Below are 19,334 nucleotides of genomic sequence, written 5' to 3' on the forward strand. Positions count from 1 at the left end.
AGGAGGCTGGGGCAGAGCCCACATCCTGTAAGGGGCAGATTGGACAGACCCCCTGGAGGGCCACCACTCTGTGTTAACCTTTGCAGGAGGCTTCTTGGGTGTCGCTTTGCTGCCCGTGCTTCCCGGGATGCTGCGGGCTGTCAGGGCACCCGGCTTCCCCGGAGACCGCGCCGGCTGCTCCCACCTCACCTGCCCTGCTGAGAGCACCAAAAGCGAAGCCAGAGCCTCACCATGCTGCCCTCTAAAGCTTCTGTCTTGTGGTGGAAATAAATTGCCTCAGATTCCCGTAACTCAGGCAGAAAACCCAGGCCCCTTGCTGATAAAACCAGGCAGCCTGGACGGCGTTGCCCTGGCAACCTGCACTTTCTTCCCCATCCTTTTGTTCGGCCTTGGACCCAGACTTTTGTACCCAGCCATAATGGGGCCAGACTCTTGGGATGTTTACGGGGTGAGGTGAGAGGAATTTCATTCAGCCGTGCCTTGCTTGGCCCGTCTCCTTCCGCAGGGTGAGGGAGGAATGTTATTGACCAAGGCCCCATGCAGCGACCGAGGCACTAAAGAAAGGCACTTTAGACTTTCCGACAAAGAAAAGAAATTCCCGCCCTCCCCCATGCAAACATACCGGGGCCCCCCCTTGCCCGAACTCGCCTTTTGTTTCCTTATTTCTCTTTTGGTAACTTCCCCGCTCACCCACTCCTGCCCACAGCTGCTCTCACCAGGCACAAACAAAACCCTTCAGCGTGCCCTGTGCCCCGTGTGCCTGCCGGCTCCGAGCTGCAAGGCATTCAGTAATCCTCCTGGATCCCTGTCCTCCGAGGCACCTTGACAATAAAAGGAAGCTGGATGTGCACTGAGTTAGCAGGAGTGCTGTGCAGCTGAGGCCAGGGCATGGAGCAGCCAAGCACAGCAGGGAGCTGGAGCAGGACCCCAGCCCACTCTGAGGCCCTGCCATCCTCAGTCCCTACCCTCTGGTTCGGGCTGAAAAGGGTTAAGCACATCAGGTCCAACTGCCTGCTGAGAAGACAAAAGTCTGCCTTGACATCCAATATTGAAGCTCCCAGGGACACCACTGAGGAATTCCCATTAGCTGGTGTTTGTGGAAAGCCTTATATCAAATGCCAAGGACAGCCAGTTCGCTTTCCTCATGCCTGTGACTGGCACTGCATTTCAGGGAAGAGGCAATGTGGACACAGACTAGGTAGTGCCTTTACGGGGGAAAAGCAAGCAATTCTTTCCCCTTGTCTCCCTGCACCATTGGCAGCTCCAGTGTTGGCCAAACCACCATGGAGAAACTCTAGCCTGACTTGACCAGACGTGTGCCTGGGTCCAGGTAGGTAATTTCAGAGAGCCCCATAGCACCATTCTCTTCCTGGCCTTCAGACTTCATAGTGTCTTGGCAGAAGTCAAAAAAATCCACTATTTGGGCAGAAGACTCTGAGGACTTATTACTGGCAACGCAGTTGTGTTTCCCACTCACCCTGCCCCACACTGCTCTGCTTTCAGGGCACCTGTGCAAAGCCAAAGGCATGGGGAAAGATGGGGTGCTGGGAAGGAAGGGCACTGGGTTTTGTTCAGTTCTGCTGCATAAACAGAAGATAAAGCCCAAGCTGGTGTTGTTTGAGTGAATAAGGACCCCTTGAGAAGTGAGTGGCTCCTGCTATGGGCAGTGTCCAAGTGCTTGGCCATCCTGGGGGACTCTGCCCAGCAGAGAAGAGCCTGCAACTTGTAGCACAGACAATGAGTGTCTTATGGATGGTAGGAGGCACTGCCAGAAGCTTTTATTTAATCCTGAATGAATTGTTACAGTATTTCTCTCTCCCAGCTGGATTACCTGATTAAAAGTGAGCTCATACATCATAGCCTTTCTCTTCAGTTGGCGCTGCGAGAAGATGGAGAAAAAAGATCTGGACAAGTTTTCCTAACGCTTGTCTTTGAGACCCCTACTCTTCCATCATGTCTACTTAAAAAAAAAAAAAAAATTAAAAATCAGCTAATAGATGTAAAAATTGATTAGTGAGCTGGACAGCAGAGAGGAGAGGTGACACAGACAATGGAAGACCAGTAGACACCTTCTCTTGGGACTGTCACCAGCAAAAACTAAAGCCCAGGGTATGCCCAGTTGGCTCTTGACAAAGGACTGGCACCATTTCAGTGCTGCTTGCCTCAGAGGCATGAAAACCCAGGGAAAAACTAGGCTGGGAACCAAGAGGAAGCAAAATTCAGACCAGCCACGAATAATGAATGGGGCAAATGTGTCAATGCTAACAGAAACACAGAGCAGCCCTTCCCATTGTCCAGCCTTGGCACGGTCCTTCCAAAAGCTGCTGCTGAAATGAGCCTTCCTGGATCAAACAGAGTGCGCCGGCAGGAGTAATCCCCAAGCAGGGTTTGATTTATGTGTTTAGGGTTAGTGATTCAGCCACAATGAGGGATCACACACTGGAGGCACTCTCCCATTGCTACTCCATCACCTGCACTTCCCCCACACCAGCCTACTGAACCCTCATTTTTGGGCAGTTTGCCTCAGCATTGATTCTCCTTTTCAAAAGCACTTCAGCTTGAAGTGCTGAAAATGGCTCCTGAACAACCCCGAGATGTGAAGCCACACTGAAAAAGTCCCTTTTCTTGCATTTTCAGGAGCATTAGCATTCATGTTTTTTATGTTTCCGTGTTGTGAGACAGAGTAGGGGTCAGGGCAGGTAGGGGGAAGCAAGCTCAGGTACACCTTAGGAACAGATCTCTGTTAGGAGGTGCAGCAGAAGAAAGCTGCTTGTGGACCAGAAGAAGGAACAAGGGCTGCAGTTCTCACTACTGAGGATAGAGGAGCTTGGGCAACAAGAAGCCAAACGCCTGAAGCAGCTGAACAGGGAGAAAATCTCTGCTTTGGCATCCCTGCCCCCCTACTCCGCCTTCGTCACTCGCTACACCAACATTGAGAAAACCAGTTTTTTTTCTACATAGTTCACAGCCATCTTCAGAGGGTTACAGGGTCCCTTCGAGGTCTCAGTGAGAAGTTGTGGTGCAACATCTTCAAATGGTGCCTTCAAGAGCAGCTAATCAGGGACATCGGAACTGTGGGAGTGGAAATTGTGTCAGGCTGGCACAGGAAAAGTTCTGCCACTAATGTCTCATCAAGCCAACGCGGGCTTAACCTGTCAGGCAAAACAAGAAGTGGTAGAGACAGAGTACCAGTTAATAGGCTTTAGGACATACAAAGCAGCAGGAAACCCATTTTTCTCCAACCACCCACATCCCATACGGATGTAGCTTTGAGGGTTTTTTCAGCTTTGTGTTGGTGGAAACAAAAGCAAGTCCCTTCTGCAACCCATTTGAGCAAGAAAAATGAGATAGAGGCTCCTGGGGAGGCTTGTCTTATCAGAGATGCTGGTGCTGAGGGGGTAGTATAGAGACCAATGAGGTATGAATGGTGCACTAAATTTGGGGCTCTCAGGGATGTCTCAGATGGGACAGTGACAGCATTGCGTTTCCTCTGGCCTTGATCCAAATGGGTTTGTCCTGTCAGTGCCACAGAGTGTAGACTGTTAGCTGTAATGCTGGCCTCCTGTTTTTAGAGGGCAAATTAGGCCCAGTTTGTCACAGCAGTGAACTTTCTGCATCCAGCCTTGTCCAAAAGTTCCCAGGGGAGGTATGAGACAGTTCCTCTCTATGGGGCCTGCAGCAGCAGATGTTCAGTGCAGCCAAAGCTAACTTGTTTGTAAATCTGATGAAGTCAAGTTGGGTTTTTCTCCTGTTTCAAATATTAGGTACTTTGATGTGCATAAAATACCTTGGATGATCTGTAAGTCAGAGACTTTTGCCTGGAAATACTTCTCTGGGATCACTTTGAGAAGAGAGAGAGAGGAGGGGATGAAGAGAGAGATTTTTTCTGAAGTTCCCTTTTAAAAAACAATCCATAACTTCAATTTTCAGATCAATGTTAAAAAAAAAAAAAAAAAAAAAAAAAAAAAAAAAAAAAAAAAACACCAACAACAAACCCTAAAAAAAATCTATCAAATTATTCTCTTCCTACATTCTTCTGACACTGCTTTTCTCAGCCCTCTCCTCCTCCCAGCCTGTTAGCTGTAGGAGCATTACAGGGTGCTCAAGGTGACAGGAGACAATTTGATTACAGCAGCTGAGCTCTGAGTGCCATTGGTTTCTGCCTTAACCCTCTGTTTGGGGGGAGCACAGCAGCTGTGTTTCCCCTCCAAAGGTGAGGTTCCATTGCACTGGTGGGGGTCAGGAGATGGGGTTTGCTTTAAAAGGCAAACTGTTGGTGTCATTATTAATGAACTCGAGTTGTGTTAGCAAAGCAACAGGAAAAAAAAAAGGGAAGCAAAGAGAGCGCAGCTGAAGAAATTCTTATATTTGCTTTTTCTGTCTGAAGACCAGAGACAAAAAAAATGTAAAGGGGATCAAACAAATGGAAAACACATCGAGATGAAGCAGAAAGGGTGTCAACTTTCCAGCAAATTACACACTCAGCGTTTAGAGACCACAACTCTGATTTCCACTCCTCTGGGATATTCCAGCACATTGTCTTCAAGCTGGCTTCCTCATTCAGCTGCAGTTGAGTCTGATGGCTGGTGTGGGCTCTAAAATGGTGAGAGATTAGTGTTAATAAAGGCAACAGCCCCCCCCCCCCCCACCTCCTTGCTGTATTTTAGGAATGGCCTTGTGCTGGAGATGGCACATTGTTTCCCTTCTACAACCATCCATCAAGGAGAGTTCATCTCAGACTCCGATAAATCCTATTATTTCAGCTGCACATTTCCACTGCCTCCAAATCAGCAGCTGATGATATGCAGAGTGTTGCAATAAATGTTTATGGCTCTGCTTCTCCTCAGCCTTTAATTTCAACGGTTTGATGTTGATCAGCCCCTTGAACAGCCGCTTGTTCACATCATTACTGGTGTGTGCAAACAGCCCGCGCCGGGGACCAGCGCCAGCTCCGCTGCCGTGCTGATCTTGGCTTGTTAGAGGTGTTTCCAGATATGATCTTATAACTCACAGAAACGAATGGTTTCCTCCAGCCCTGAGTTAGCATCCTCTGCTGTAGCACAAGCATATGCTACAGAAGGTATTTATGCATGGCTGAATGCCCTGGGTGTACACATGGCTGGGGATTTTATTAAAAACCTATACCCACCCCAGTGTTTCTGGGCAAATTCACAGCCAAGGCACACCATCAGTTTAGGAGCCACACACTGGCTGTGAAAGCCAGTAATTAAACATTCCCCCAAACCAGTGAGCGGCCGTTTCCCTGCCAGCCTCCTGCCTTTGCCCACGGAGCAGACAGATGCAGGGGAGGATGCTGCTGCTCTCCCCTGCCTGAAGTTCTGCAAAGACCAGAGGATGCTGGCCAGAGGTCAGCTGGTGTGAACTGCTGTGCAAACATCTAGTTTTTGCCACATTTTGGACTCGGTAAGTCCAGCTATGAAGTCTTGATGCAGATTTGGGGCAAACAGCCTGTGCAGTGAGTTCGAGGCAGAGCTGAACCTGCATCCCTCAGGTCCTTATCCAAGGTAATCATCCTTGTATAGATCCCAGTGTGGACAGAGATCCCGGCACTGACCATGTCTTGTGCCCCACTATGGACATGGTCAGGCTTTCTCAGCCATGTCTTACCAAGACACACAAATCAAAGTTCTAGGCCACCATGGTAGCCAAGCTGACAGCGTTTCGTAGCTCCATGGAGACAACAGCTCAGGACCCCAGAGCAACAGCAAAACCTGTGGGACCTGAATTGGACACACTTCTAGGCTGCTCGGGACCAGGACAGTGCCTATGGGGAGAAGGAGACAAAAGGTATATCATCAAGTGGGATGTGTTTGGAGTGGGGGGTGCTGATGCCGGCTCCTAGCAGTGTGGCCCCTGTGTAACTGGGGGTTAGAGTTTCTTGGAAGATGCTCCTATTCTGGCACAACTAGGGGTGTCACTGTGCAGGTGTCATGACTGAAGGTGTTGCTCAGAGATGGTGCATGCTGCAGGAGATGGATCTGTGCTCTGTACCAGGCTCAAGGCTGTGGGTGGTGGACAAGGGAGACAAGAGAAGAAATGGTGGTTTCTTCACACTGTAGCTCTTTGCAGGTGTCACTCCAGGAGAAGACACAAGTCCATGAAGCTCAGTTGTGCTGGGATTCTATGGACACAAGCCCAACAGACCTCAGTGCTTGTAGGGACACAGTGGTATTAGGTAACTGCAGCTGCGGGACCACATGTCCCACATCCTCACCATGGGATACTGGCTTGCACCTGCAGCTGTGGCAAAGCTGATGCTGAGAGGCTCAGGCACAGCAGGAGGACACAAGGGAGGACCAGGAGCTGGGGATGGGTGACACCTGCAGATGGTGCTACGCAGCTGGTGACTCCTCCATGAGTGAGGAGTGATGCCCTTGAGGAGCAAGAGGAAGGTTCAGCACAGGTATACCTGCTGGCCCAAGCCTGGGGAAGGGGACCAGGGAAGGTGAGCTGGGGCTCTGCTTGGCAGAAAAAATGAAGTTCACAGCTCACTTGTCAACATGGAAAAGGGAAGGGGGGGCTTCCTGGGAGCGGGATGGAGCCCGGGAGCGCGGGTCGTTAGCCTTCTGCTCACATCGGCGGGGGAAAGCAGTTTCATTTGCTGGCCTGATTGGACTGATGAGATTTCCATATTCTTCATTAAGGGGCTGCCAGCAAGCGCGGCTGGGCTGCCATTTCCCATTACTCACAGCCTATCCATTATGCAAAAGGCGAAAGGGAGAGGGATGAGCCCGTGAGCCCAGATAGCGGCTGTAATGATCCTGTCAGCCTCCCCAGCACCAGGAAGAGGGGAGCCGAGGGTGCTGCAGAGCTGCCTCAGAGAGCTGCCTGCCTGCTTCCCTGCCTCCTTCTCTGCCTGGCCACATGCTCTCTACTGCAGGTGTCAAATTGGTGGCATTGGGCTCCATATCTTATCCTGGCCTCTCCATGCCCAGCATTCAGCTCTCCTGCCCTGCCCCACTCTCAGCACCGCAGCAGGGGGACAGGTGAACCACATCCCACTGCAGCGAAGCCAGCACAGAGGGAAGGGGAGATGAATTACCAGCCCCAGGATGTGCCCACCAGCCATCTGAGGGCACTGCAGGATCCCCCCCACACCCAGCCCCTTTCCCATGGCAGATGAAGTGGGGTTGCCTGGTGCTGCACACATCCCTGGTCCATCAGGATGGGGTGGTAGGGAGCAGCGAGAGGAAGATGAAAAAGCCTCCTTTGGTCATGGGAAGATAGAGGGCAGAGGCAGGTCCATCTGCACCCCACTGATCCCCTAGCATCCAGGTGGGCACTGCTCCTGCCTCGGTGCTCTCATCACACCCCATGGGAGCTCCAAGCCTTCAGGCTTTGTACCTTACTACTCCCTATCCCTCCCCAGGGATCTCAGCCCATGTGTGGTGCTGTTTGATGGGGCTCTGTGCCCTTTGAAGGCAGGGATGATGGAAGGATCATGGCCTGAACCTGGATCCACTGAGAGAGAGCCTGTGCTAGGGGAGATTAGGAAAACTACCTCTCAACCCCAGTATTGAACTGGGTTGCTGCAGGGAGGTCTTGGAGCCGGGAGCTCTTCCCAAGGTATCTGTCATGCCTGACCTCAGCTGTCACCAGCAGGCAATTATCTCAGTGCTGAGAGATCATGGTGGCAATGCAAGGACCCATCTCTTCCTGCCTCCCCTTCAGCTCCCTTTTCCCTGGCTTACTTGCCACAGTGGTGCAGGCAGCAGGAACTTTCCATCGGATAGAGGCTGCAGGGAAGGCAGCCCCCCACAGTGCTGGCTGTGCTCCCCAGCCTCTATCCCGGGTTATGGAGCTCTCTGCCTTGCTCCTGCCTCACTGGAGTTTGTTTCCTGGCACCGGGAGAGGGATGGGGTGTTTGCACAGCCTCTCCATCCCCTCAACGCCTTTCAGCTGTATTTCACAGAATTGTTTACAAGTCTCGTCTCCCTGGGGGGAGTGTGGGTCAGCTCCAAGTGAGGCTGCTACCGGCAAGGCTGTGCTTGGAGGAGAGTGCCAAATGCCCAGACGCTGGAAGGAACAGGAACACGTGTCAAGGGAAAGTTTCCATTTATTAGTGACAGTAACCTCAGCAAAAAATAGCCCAGTCTTTGTCACATCTTCATCCCTTCAGTGTCTCTGTGGGCCACAGGCAGAGTAGCTCTAATTGCTCCCAAGTGCGGCAAGCAGAGATCAGAGCCCAGCATCCTCTCCTCACTCTCTCATGCTTGCTTCTTGCCTTTCTCTCTTCCTCTCCACCCTTTTCTCCACCATCCCTCTTACATCTTTCAGCACCAGTATGACCAGCATACATGGCTGTATATGCTGCTCCATCCCTGCCTATCACCTTCACACACCTTCAGAGGTCTTGGTCCCACTGCTGGCTCCCTGGGAGGCTGTGCCCTGCCTTCCTGGCTGCTTTTGGGCACTGCTGTGGCACAGGCTCTTGTCCATCCCCTGTATGCAGACAGGAGGAGCACACCAAGAGGGACAGGCAGGGGCAGCCCCTGCTCAGGCCCTGGCTTTGGAGTGGGAGAGCCACTTGGGGGGCATGGGGACAGAAGGGTTAACTGTCCCTGGTGCGGTGCCATCGCTGGGTGCCCATTAGCTGCCCCATGTTGCACCAACAGCGGGCACTGAATCCCTTCCTCGTTGGCAGCACTCCAGCCTGGCGGAGGAAGCTGCTGAGAAAATGCAATTACAGCAAACAACAGCCACACGCACAAGCGCTGCAATCCACACCTGGCACTAATTAACTTAATTAGCCCTTAATGAGCTACACTGGTCGGAAGGCCTATTTTTACTTAATTATCCCCTAATGTGCTTGGCAGAAAGTGGGGGCCCTGATGGATGGAGAGGTTTACCTGGCTTCCTCTACTCAGGCAGGATACTCCATCATCCCAGCATCCCTATAACGAGCTGAGCTGCTCCTGAGTGGAGCAGGGATGAACCTGGGATGGCTGGCAGCCTGGCACACAGTGGCACCTGCCTGGCTGATGGTGGAGGTTGGCTACACTTAAGGAGGATCCTGAGGGGCTTGTCCCACTGTGTCCCACCTCCTGCAGGTCTGGGTGACATTTAGGAGAGCCAGTGGTGGTGCACTGGTTGAGTGAAGTTGTAGTGCTGGTGCAAAAGTCTTTCCTGGGATGTGGTGGCCTGAAGCTGCCATGCTGTGCCATGCAGTTCCTGGGGGGATGGCTGGATCTGGCCCCCAGGTGGCTGGAGGAGAGGTGGTGGCCCAGGTCCAAAGCATTGTGTTCCACCCCAGAGAGCCCCATGCAGTGAAACACCCTGTGCATGACATACACAGAGTGAGAGCGGGGTAAGCCCCTTGATCCCTGGGGAAAATGGGACTGGAGCAGACTGGGGCTGGGAGCAGCCCAGTGCCACCAGAACAGCTCTCCTGTATCCTATGCTCTCCAGCTGCAAACTAGGTGAGAGGAGCTGGTCCCAGGTGCAGGGAAAATGCTGCTGTCCCTGGATCTGGCCCTGCTGTTTCCACAGCAACCAGCATCATCCAGCCTGGCCCTGGTAGCTGCAGCATCTCCAGGGGCTTCCTAAGAAAACCTGTCCCGAGCATCTGAGTTAAAGATGCAGGAGACAACACCTCCAAACTGTGTGCTGGGGAGGCTGAAAGCAGTGTGCAAGGACCTGCTGTGGCAAGCCAAGAAGGCAATGGCAGGATAGGGAGGGGATGGTTACTGTCACTGGCCCTTATTCATACCATGCCTCAATGTAAAGAATTTTTAAATTAAAAGAAGATCAGGTGCTAGGAGGGCAGTGCTGCTCTCCCAGGCTTGTCAAGCAGCTTCCCAGATAGATAACCCTGTAAATTATAGATCGAATCTGCCACGCTTTCCAGCAGCAGTGGAGCACAGAGCTGATGACGTGCTTGTGAAGGAAGTGGCTGTCTCCCACAGCATAGCATAGCTGGACACTGTTGGGATGGTGCTCTTCTCTCACCAGCCCTGCAATGCCACCACTGACATTACACAGCCAAGCCTGGCACCGGGCTGTGCTGAGGTGGTCGGGCAGTCCTTCCTCCTTTCCCTCCTCCTCATCACCTTAGCAGATTCAATGAACTGATATTTCCTTCCCTTGGGTTTGGTTCCCTCCACCTTCCTTTGTTCTTCACCCCATCCCTTTGGTGGGATGATTTCCTAAAGCTATTTTAGCAAAGTTTCTCCTTCTACCTTGTTAAGTTTTGCAGCCCAGACCTTGGTAAAACACTGGCCTGTTGCTTTCCCAGGGCAAGCTGTGGAGAGACATGGTGGGTCCCTGGCTGCTAGGGTCAATGTCCCTGCATGTCTCCCTCAGGACTATCTAGGCTGATGGATCCTTTTGTCTCTGACTCCTTTGTTGACAGATTTGGAACTAGTAAATTTGCCTTTCTTGCCTTTCCTGGGTCTTAAAGGACTTCACTGTGTGCAGGAAAGGTGTGCAGGCTTTCAGGAGATTTCTTCTGCTCTGGAATTTGATTATTTCACTCCATTTTTCCTGGTGACTCTAATCAGAAATGTGAGACCCTTTATTCATACACTGAAGTGTGTTGAGTGTTTAAAAGAAGATTTAGAAGCAGGCATTGGAGAGATCTGAGGGCCCTGGCTGCTGCAGCAAAGGGCCTGGCCTGTTCTTTGAGGGCATCCTGTCTGTCCTTAAGGGGATTTGTGTCCCAAACTGACATCCTGCCCTTCATGAGACTCTTGTCCCAAAGAGGCATTCTTATCCTGGAACAGGGGATCCTGTTCCCAAGGGATGTCCTGTCATGGGGGGTCCCCTATTCCCAAAGAACATCCTGTCCTAAACTGAGGTCCCATGCCTAAGGAACATCCTGTTCCCAAGGGTTATCCTGATCTGGATACATGTCCTCTCTCCAAAAGGGTTTCTGTTTCCATGGAACATCTTATCTCCATGGAGTGTTCTTTTCTCCATGAGGTGTCCTGTCCCTACAGATGTCCTGTCTGAAGTGGAGCTCCTGGCTGCCCAGCTCAACTCCATGGGGTGTTTTCCACCCTGCTCACACCATGGCACAGCTGGGTATCCACGATCACCCCTGGCAACCCAGCTTTCCATAGGGGACCACTGCTCATCCAGCCTTGCCCTCAGTACAGCCGCCTCCCCATGGGCAGGGCTCCAGGTGCAGCTCATAGCAGGATTATAGCCATGCTTTAATGCAGTAAAAAGGGGTCTTGGGTTACTCAGGGGAGCCCTGCTGCGGGGGGCTGGCAGTCATTCCCAAACCCGGGGCTGTTAATTTGTTGTTGTGCAGAGAAAATAGGGCACTGAAGTGCGTTTGAAGGTGAGCTGATACAGATTTATTGGTGGTTGGGCTCTTTGGGAGAGACATTTAAGTAGTGCTAAGAGGATGCTGAGAGTGGGTTTCCAGCAGTGAGATCTCTCATTTGTCCCTAAAGGAGAGTGGGGGGTTCCAAGCCATGCAGCCCACCTGGAAAGCACCTGCCACTGCAGCAGCATTGCTGTTTTAACCCCAACCTGAAGCCTCCAGCCATGTCCCGTCCCCTCCCACTCACAGCTGGGTCCAGCATCCCTGCCTTTGACCCTTGTCTCCACCACCAAGCAGCATTTTAGCATCCAAATTCAACAGAAAGAAGCTTTTTCCTAAAGACACCTTGCTCCTGGCGACCCAAAGATGCTCCCTGGGGACAGCATCCACCTCACCTGAACACCACTGCCTGCCTCCCTGGAGAGGGAAAATCCCATGGCAGGGTTCAGGCATTGCCCCCGCTTGGGCTTTATGTTTGTCATTATATTAATCTCTCATTTGAAATGGATACAAGGAGGGGGGAGAGATAAATTAGTCCCATTCTTCTGGGAAGAATGAAGTGACCCTGCGAGGCGAGGAACGACCGTGCCAGCCCCACCGGCCCAGGCAGAAATGCTAATTTCTCCTTTCCTCCTCCAAAGCCAGAGTAAAAAATGCTAATGGGGCTGACGGCGGGCTGCAGATAAAAGTCTGTGTCTGCTTGCGCGCACACAGATGGGTTTGAGCGCTGCGATAAGCTGGCAAACAAGGTAATTAAAATAATTAAAATGCTAAACAAAGGGGAGGATGGAGACAAGCGGTACAAAGGGCTGGGAGGGATGAGCAGCTCCTGGGAAATGGTAACTGGGTGCGGGCAAGGAGGAGGGCAGAGGGGTGGAGGTGGGTGGGCTGGGAAGGAGAAGGTGGGGTGCACTAGGTAACCATCCCATCGGGGAGCCCCATCCCTGGGTTGCAGCTGGCCCCAGACACGGGGACATCTGCCTCTTCCATCCCCTGCCTGCCCCAGTGTCCCCTGCACAGGTGACTGGGAGGAACCTAGGAGCCCAGGCAAATTCCCACTGCCTTGGCAAATTTTTCCAGTTTAAAACAAACTGCCCCCAAAACAGGCATGTTCTGCTGCTGGAAATTGCGATCTCAAAGTCTCCCTCTTATTAACAGCATCCATTAAAATATAAAAAAAAAGCGAGCTTGAAATTAAAATTAATTTTTGTTTCAGGCCAAGAGAAACATTGGATTTGAGAGAAGCAAACTGTTATTTAAAGCAAAGTCCTCAGGTGGCAGACAGCTTTCCCCTGCAAGGAGAGCTGGAGTCTGGAGCCAATCTAGAGACCTCTGTGCCGTGCTGAGGCCAAATCCCAGCATCACCAGCTGCAAATCCACACTGGTGCAGCACTTGGCAGGGATGACCCTGATGGGCTGCCACCACCTCGCAAGGTGCAGCATGGAATTGGGATGCCCCTGCCGGGCTGGGTTGCCTCATGCCAGGTTCAGAATGCCCCAAAGGACTGCACTTCTCCTTCCCCGTGGCTGAGCATCCATCCCTGGTCCTTTCCTGGTGGCCGTGGCCCCTGGGGCTGGAGCAAGGAGCCTGCCAGACAGTTTTAGCAGAAGCCACAGAGGGTGGGGAACAAGCAGATGCCCTGTGAGATGCAGTGGGGGGGGTCGGGACTGAGATCCCCCCTTGAGCTTCCTGCTGTGAAGGAGCTGTAGCCAAAAAGGAGGCCGGGGGCTGGCAGCCTGCCCGCAGTGAGCTGAATCCCTGGCTGCAGTTTGAAGCTCGCAGACAGCTATTTAACACAAACAGCCAAGCTGTTATCTTTTCCCTTAGGGCCACCATCCCTTTCGCTTCTCAAATGCCAAATTACAGCCTACATTTAATTTCAATGCCACGGGGAGATGCATGTCAAGGGAGGGCAGCTTCGTTTAAAATTAGCCACATTAGATTAGTGGTGATACAGCCAGGGAGGAGGGTTCAGAGAGAGAAGCGTCTCCATGAACTTTGGGGGAATTCCTCTAGGAATGTTGAGGATTTGGGGTCCAGCATAGCCAAGTCTGCCCCATCTGCTGCATCCCTGGCTCCACATGGATGCTGGTTGTGGCTGGGGACATCCCGTGTTTCATGGGGTCAGGGAAGGGATTTATGGTGTGGCAGGCACAATGTGGAGCTGGCACAGACAGATACAGGGCACCAAGTTTCCAGTCATCAGGCATGAATTATTTAATCAAGGGAAATTTATAAGGATCTTCAGTGAAAATAGTATAATTTTTCTGCACAGCACACTTATGGGAGCAGGGTGTGAGGTGGTGCTGGCTTCCTGAATTCAGCATTGGCATTGGTAGGATTCCTGTGAGCTTTTTGCCTGGATATGGGTTGAACAAGCAAGAGGGTCAAGACCAAAGAGCCTCTGCTAGTGCACAGCTACATTCTGCTCTGGTCTGAGCCCCCAGAATTATGGTTTTTTTTGGCAGGGGGACAATCAGAGGAGTTTGAAACCAGCCATGTGCACATGGAAAGTGTCAGCCCAAATCTCAATTTCTTTTTCTTTACATTGAAATGCAGAAATGCTAAAATTGTGGGCAATGCTTTCGTGGGGAATAGTGACAGCCAGGAAAAAAAGAGAGAGCCCGTAATTGCAGGCTTTCACTGACAGCAAAACAACCCTTTAATAATAACTAAATACAAGGAGCGCACAGAGAGCAATCTTCTCAGAAAGAAACAAACACTGATTTTTCTTTTTTTTCTCCTCACCAGAAACATCTCCACTACAAAAGGGCTGTCTGGCATCACCCACATCTCCTTCAGCCCCAGGGATTCAGTTTGCCCCTCCAGGATTTCCAGGTGTGCTTGTATGTGGCAGGGCAGGATGAACCCTGGCAATGCCCCTGTTCCCTCCATGCCAGCACCCAGCAGTGCCAGCCCAGTCACTCATGGGGTGTACGATCAGTTCATGGCAGGGTCCAGCATCCCTGCCCTCTGGGAACCAACCTGTTAGTTTTAATAAAACTATTAAAGCCTCTAAATCCTGTGGGGTAGAGCTGCAAGGGGTGGACATGGGCAGGCATTGGGAGTGAAGCAGAAGAAATATGAAGAAGGTCCCCAGGAAGGTCCCTGATGGAGTGGAGGATGTTGTGCCCTGGAGCAATGCCACCCCTGCTCCAGCTGCATCCTCAGTGGCAATTGGGCAGCCCTATGGCACAGGGAGGGGTACACCTCCCCATTGCACAGGTCCTTCTGCATGTCCCTATTTCAGGGCTGCTCCTGTGGGGTGCTCCCACAGCACTGGTGCTGAATGGTTGCATCCCTCTGGGCATTCACCTCACCACAGGGACAGGTGTCACAGGGACAGGTGTCACAGTGTAGCTTCAGCAGGGGCAGAGGAGAGGGTCTGTGATGGGTCTGTGGCTGGTCCTGTGTGGAATTCAGCATCTCACATCAAGCTGTCCTGCAGCACTCGCGGTTTCAACAGACTGCTCTGTCCTGCTCTGCCTCACCAGACTCCCTGCCCTGAAAATCCAACACCCTTTGTTGTGGACAGCTCTTTCCCACCCAAAGATCCCCCCAAAATACAATTTGCCTTCCCATGCAACCAGCCAGCTATTTTTACAGCAGGTGAGGAAGCAGCAGCAGAGGAAGGGGGGGAGCGTGGCCAGGCAGAGCCGAGCCGCAGGGATGCTCCATCAACATGCAGAGCCACGTGCCAGTTCGACGGTGGCTGGACAGCGTCTGGCTCATCCAGACAAACTGCTGTGGGGAAAGGTGGAAATTCAGTCCCAGAAATAACGGCGGAGAAGGAATCCCCTCACCTTGAGCCCAGGACAACCGGCTGAATCCCACCTATCGGACCTGCCAGCAGGAGCCCTTTGTGGCCCTTAATTAGGCTATAATTTAGGTGGTAGCCCCGTTTAGAGGAGTGAGGACAAATTTTCACCTTGTACAAATCAGTGGTGTACCACTGGTGCCACCCCCTGCCTGTCCCCTCCTGCCCTTTCACAGGTGGTGTTCGGGGTGGGAAGCTGCTGTGCCAGGTCTGGGCTGGCCAAGCCGCCGGGGCCAGCCCTGGTACTCAGGAATCTGCCGCCTCGTGGGGCTTCAACTAATGTGACTTGCATCTGTAATTTACTTTTAAAAGGGGATTCTTGCTTTCTCTCTCTCCACACTGCCTGCTGGCTGCTCCTGGATTTTCCAAGCAAAGGGAAGGGGAAGAGGGGTATGAATAAAATATCATCATGACAGCTTTTATATATATATACATGAACCTGCTCTGTCAGGCTGCGAGCTTCATTTTTAAATAAGAAGCTCAGTTCCATTCCCGAGAGGCCGGGAGAACGCAGCGGGCTTTTAAGAAAAGGGACCAAAACAGAAGAGCATTTTCCTCTTCCATCACATCAGACTGGAGCTGGGTTAATTACGCTTCTCTGTCCTGATTTAAGCACGGGAGCTTATTCAGTACAACTGTTCCTTTATTAATGAATTGCAACCCAATTTTAACCGGAGGAAGCTGGCGAGGAGGAGAAAAAAAAAAAATTGGAAACCCTTTTGCCAGCATGCTCTGTTTGCCGCTGCCTTTCATTTACATAACTTCAAAGTGATGCATTTTTTAAACCAACCTATTTTCAGGTCTGGCTGGACTGTATGGGTGCATGGACATCCATGTGGATGTGGCATTTCTCTGTGTACGCCCACAGCGGCTGCAGGGTGCAACAGCTCCTGGGCAGGGCTGGGATCCACCATCCTGCTGGGCTGAGACATGGCTCTCCACACTCTGCTGCTGCCCGAGGTGCTGTTGGCTCTGTGTGAGTGTCACCATGAGCTTATGACCTGGTGCCAGCCAGTCCCTACAACATATCCTGGGGTTTCCCATCCTGCCCCCCATGAACCAAGGGCTTCATGGGAGATGCTCTAGGGAGCAGGGACATGTGCTTTTCCAGTCCTGTGCTGGCCCTGCAGGGAATCACTGGCACCTCAGGGTCCCTCTGTGCCTCCCCACAGCATCGGAGGAGTCGCGGGCATCGGCGCCGCCACCACGCGCCAGGGATCCAGGGACATATGCTGCTTTTTCACGCCACGGAAACACCACCTGCTCGGCTTCCTGCTCAGCCCCAGGCAGGAAGGGAGGGGAGCCCATCACCCCAGTGCCCCCCAGCATGTCCCCACAGCCTCCTGCAGCTAGCAGGGCTTGGCCTCTCCCTCCCGGCCATGGGCACCCATGAGTGGCCCGAGCTCTGGAGTGCCATGGAACGGCACAGCTGATCCCCGATGCTCTGTAAGCAGAAAGACATGAGAACAGCTTCCCAACCCTGTGGTGTGCCAGGACCCAGCCCGGTGCCAGCACCCACCACTGACACTCTCCATCAGCTCGCTCCACACATGGGAGAGGTGCTGGAGTAGGGGGGAGCCTCATGGATATTCATGAGCAGAGGGTTTGCTGATCAAAAGGCGCAATCCTGTTTTCCTTTATAATATATCTGGTTAATACAGACCTAATGAACAAATGAATAATAAATTAGACCAATTTTGTTTTCTTTCTTCTTGGAAAGGCGGACGCAAAGGGGGACTCTGGGCGGGTTTGATTGATAGCAGGGGCTTGCTGGGAGATCTGCTCCTCAAACCCTTATTAAATATGAAACAAATAATGGTGCAATTGGTTTAATCTTGTTGCAGCGGTGGATGCTGTCTGGGCAGAGAGAAGAGGAGGAGGATGGGGAGGAAGAGGGATTTTCAACTGCCTTCACCCCACACCAAGGCAAGGTTCAGGTCTCTGGGCAGCGTGCTGGGCCCCTTAGTGGTGGTGGTTGCACCATTAGCCAGAGCACAGTGTGGGCACAAGCTACAAGAGGCAGCCAGCGCTGCACGGCAGCACCATGGCACATGGCCCAGGGTAATGCAAAGGCATCGTGAGGGAATGGAGCAACAACATCATTGCACCAGCTGCATCAACACACGGTCTTCTGAGCTCAGCAGGGTGATGTCTGAAGAGCTGCCACCAGAAGGATGAGATGACAAGTTCCATCAGGGAGATGAGTTGTGGCCACCCTGTCACGGCTGCAAGCCTGGGAAGGCGAGGGGCCGTGGGTCCCTGCATGGCAGCACAGCTCCCTGAGCCAGCGCTGCCTCCACTGGCACGGCTCATTGCAGCCTCTGGGGTCGTGTCACATCCCACCTCCTGATGTGAAGCACTGAGAGGAGGTGTTGAGTCACAGATCACTGGTGCATCCTCCACCTGGCAGGACTGGTGGGAAGGCGGCTACTGGGGGCAGCCCAGGGTGTTTCCCTAGGGACGACTGAGGCTGGCATGCAGGTCTCCAAAAACACAAATCCCTTCAGAAACACCCTCCTGGTCTCCAACAGGCTCCAGGGTCTGGGCTTCATCCTGGTCTATCTTCACAATATCCCACTGAGATGCCTGAACCACCTAGACTCCCTGCAGAGCCTGTGATGGGAGCATCCTCCTGCCCCAGGACCACAGCACTCCCCTCTCCCTACACAAGGGTGCTGGGCTCCTTGCAGGGTGGTGGACATGGGTGTCATGGGTGGCTTTCCCATGCCCAGCACCCCTCTGCCCTGCCAGGAGAGCCAAGCAGTGAGTGACTCCACGTGGGTGCCAGCACCCCAAACCACCCCTTAGCGCACACACCCTCCAGCAGTGCAGCAGGCACCTGTTGTGGAAGTGCCTGCTGCACTTCCAGTGCCTGCTCCCCTCCAGGTAGCTTTTCACTGCCATCATTTCAATAGAAAAAAGAGAAGGAATTCCCAGCTGCTGTGAGCTTAGCGCCGCTTCAGCTGCCTTGGCCCAGCCTTGCTGCTTTTCTTTGAGGCTCAGAGCCCCTCACTGGAGTCCCGGCCGTGGTGGGAATCTGGGCTGGCGATAAAAGTGCCGCTTACCTGCTTACTTCTGCTCCAGCGCCCAACGAGCAGCAACACATGGATTACCAAAAATAATTCCCCCTAGAGAAGGAGGGGGAAAGAGAGAGGAAAGAAAAAAAAGAAGGAAAAAAAGAAAAGAAAGCCTGTGCTGTGGGAACAGCCAGCTAACCTCGAAAGCCTCTTACCTGGCTAGATTTAACTGCCTTTGTTGCTGCACCAGCCTGAAAAATCCCCTTTTGCATCGTGTCAGTGCTGCTGGCAGCTCGGAGCCGCTTCCCGGCCCTTTGTAATGAAAGGCGGCTCTGTGCGGCGCGGCAGCCGCGGCTCCGCTCTCCCCGCTCCGGCTCCTCTCCCGAGAGACCCGGCTCATCTCTCACACTGCTTTTCTTTGCGGGCCTGTGCTCGGTGTGCATGGGGCTCCAGAAGTGGCCTGGGGAGGAACTGTCCGTATTAAACACTGGCGCTGGCATTAACTTATCTTCTGCCTCCTTGAACCTGCTTATCGCTGTGATCCCAATTGCAGCACTTCAGCTTCCTCCAAAGCGGCATTTCTGAGGCATATCGCCAATCTACTCATTAATGGCTTGATTAATGCTAGAGGAATGGCAAGGGTTGGGACGGGGGGCATGAAGGGCAGGGGAGCTTGGGTGAATCCAGGGTGCAAAGGTGGAGCCCAAAGCTGCCCCCGGGAATTGGTACTGTTATGACCCTACACACTCCCATCTCCTCCTTTTCCGGGGCAAGCCCCAAGGCCACCTCTGCCACCATGGCTCAGGGGATGAATAGGACCAAGCCTGGGTGCCATCTATGCTTTCCCCTTGTATTTTTCTGCCACCCTGGCGCCAGCCCTCAGAGAGGAAGAGGGAGCCAAATCAGCTGTGCGCATCAAAGGGGTACATGTGTATGTGGCTGGTAACACCAGCCCCAAGGTCCCCTTTGATTGGTGTCACCCAGGATGGTGGGTGACAGCCACTTTGCCTGGGAGTGTTTGGCAGAGGTGGCAGTACCCAGCTGGAGGACACAGAGGGGTGTTCATATGTGTGTGTTTTGTGAGACCTGAGTGCACCTCAGGGCCCAGAGCTGCATCACCAGCGCAGCACGCACCTGCATCACCCCATTGCCATGTGCGTGGGGACAGTCACAGCCTCTTCCCTGGACCTGCCACTGCCCAGTGGGAAG

General features: G+C 52.8%; 1 long non-coding RNA gene across 1 annotated transcript; it reads left to right on the plus strand.

The window, feature by feature from the left end:
• The first annotated feature begins 11,224 nt into the window (after positions 1–11,224).
• LOC136366167 (uncharacterized) lies at positions 11,225–13,349 on the plus strand. The gene is made up of 3 exons (XR_010744476.1): positions 11,225–11,305; positions 11,932–12,039; positions 12,507–13,349. It is a non-coding gene; the product is annotated as an uncharacterized lncRNA (long non-coding RNA).
• Positions 13,350–19,334: the final 5,985 nt, after the last annotated feature.

The sequence above is a fragment of the Sylvia atricapilla genome, chromosome 11 (assembly GCF_009819655.1).
Source record: "Sylvia atricapilla isolate bSylAtr1 chromosome 11, bSylAtr1.pri, whole genome shotgun sequence".
Taxonomy (NCBI): Eukaryota; Metazoa; Chordata; class Aves; order Passeriformes; family Sylviidae; genus Sylvia; species Sylvia atricapilla.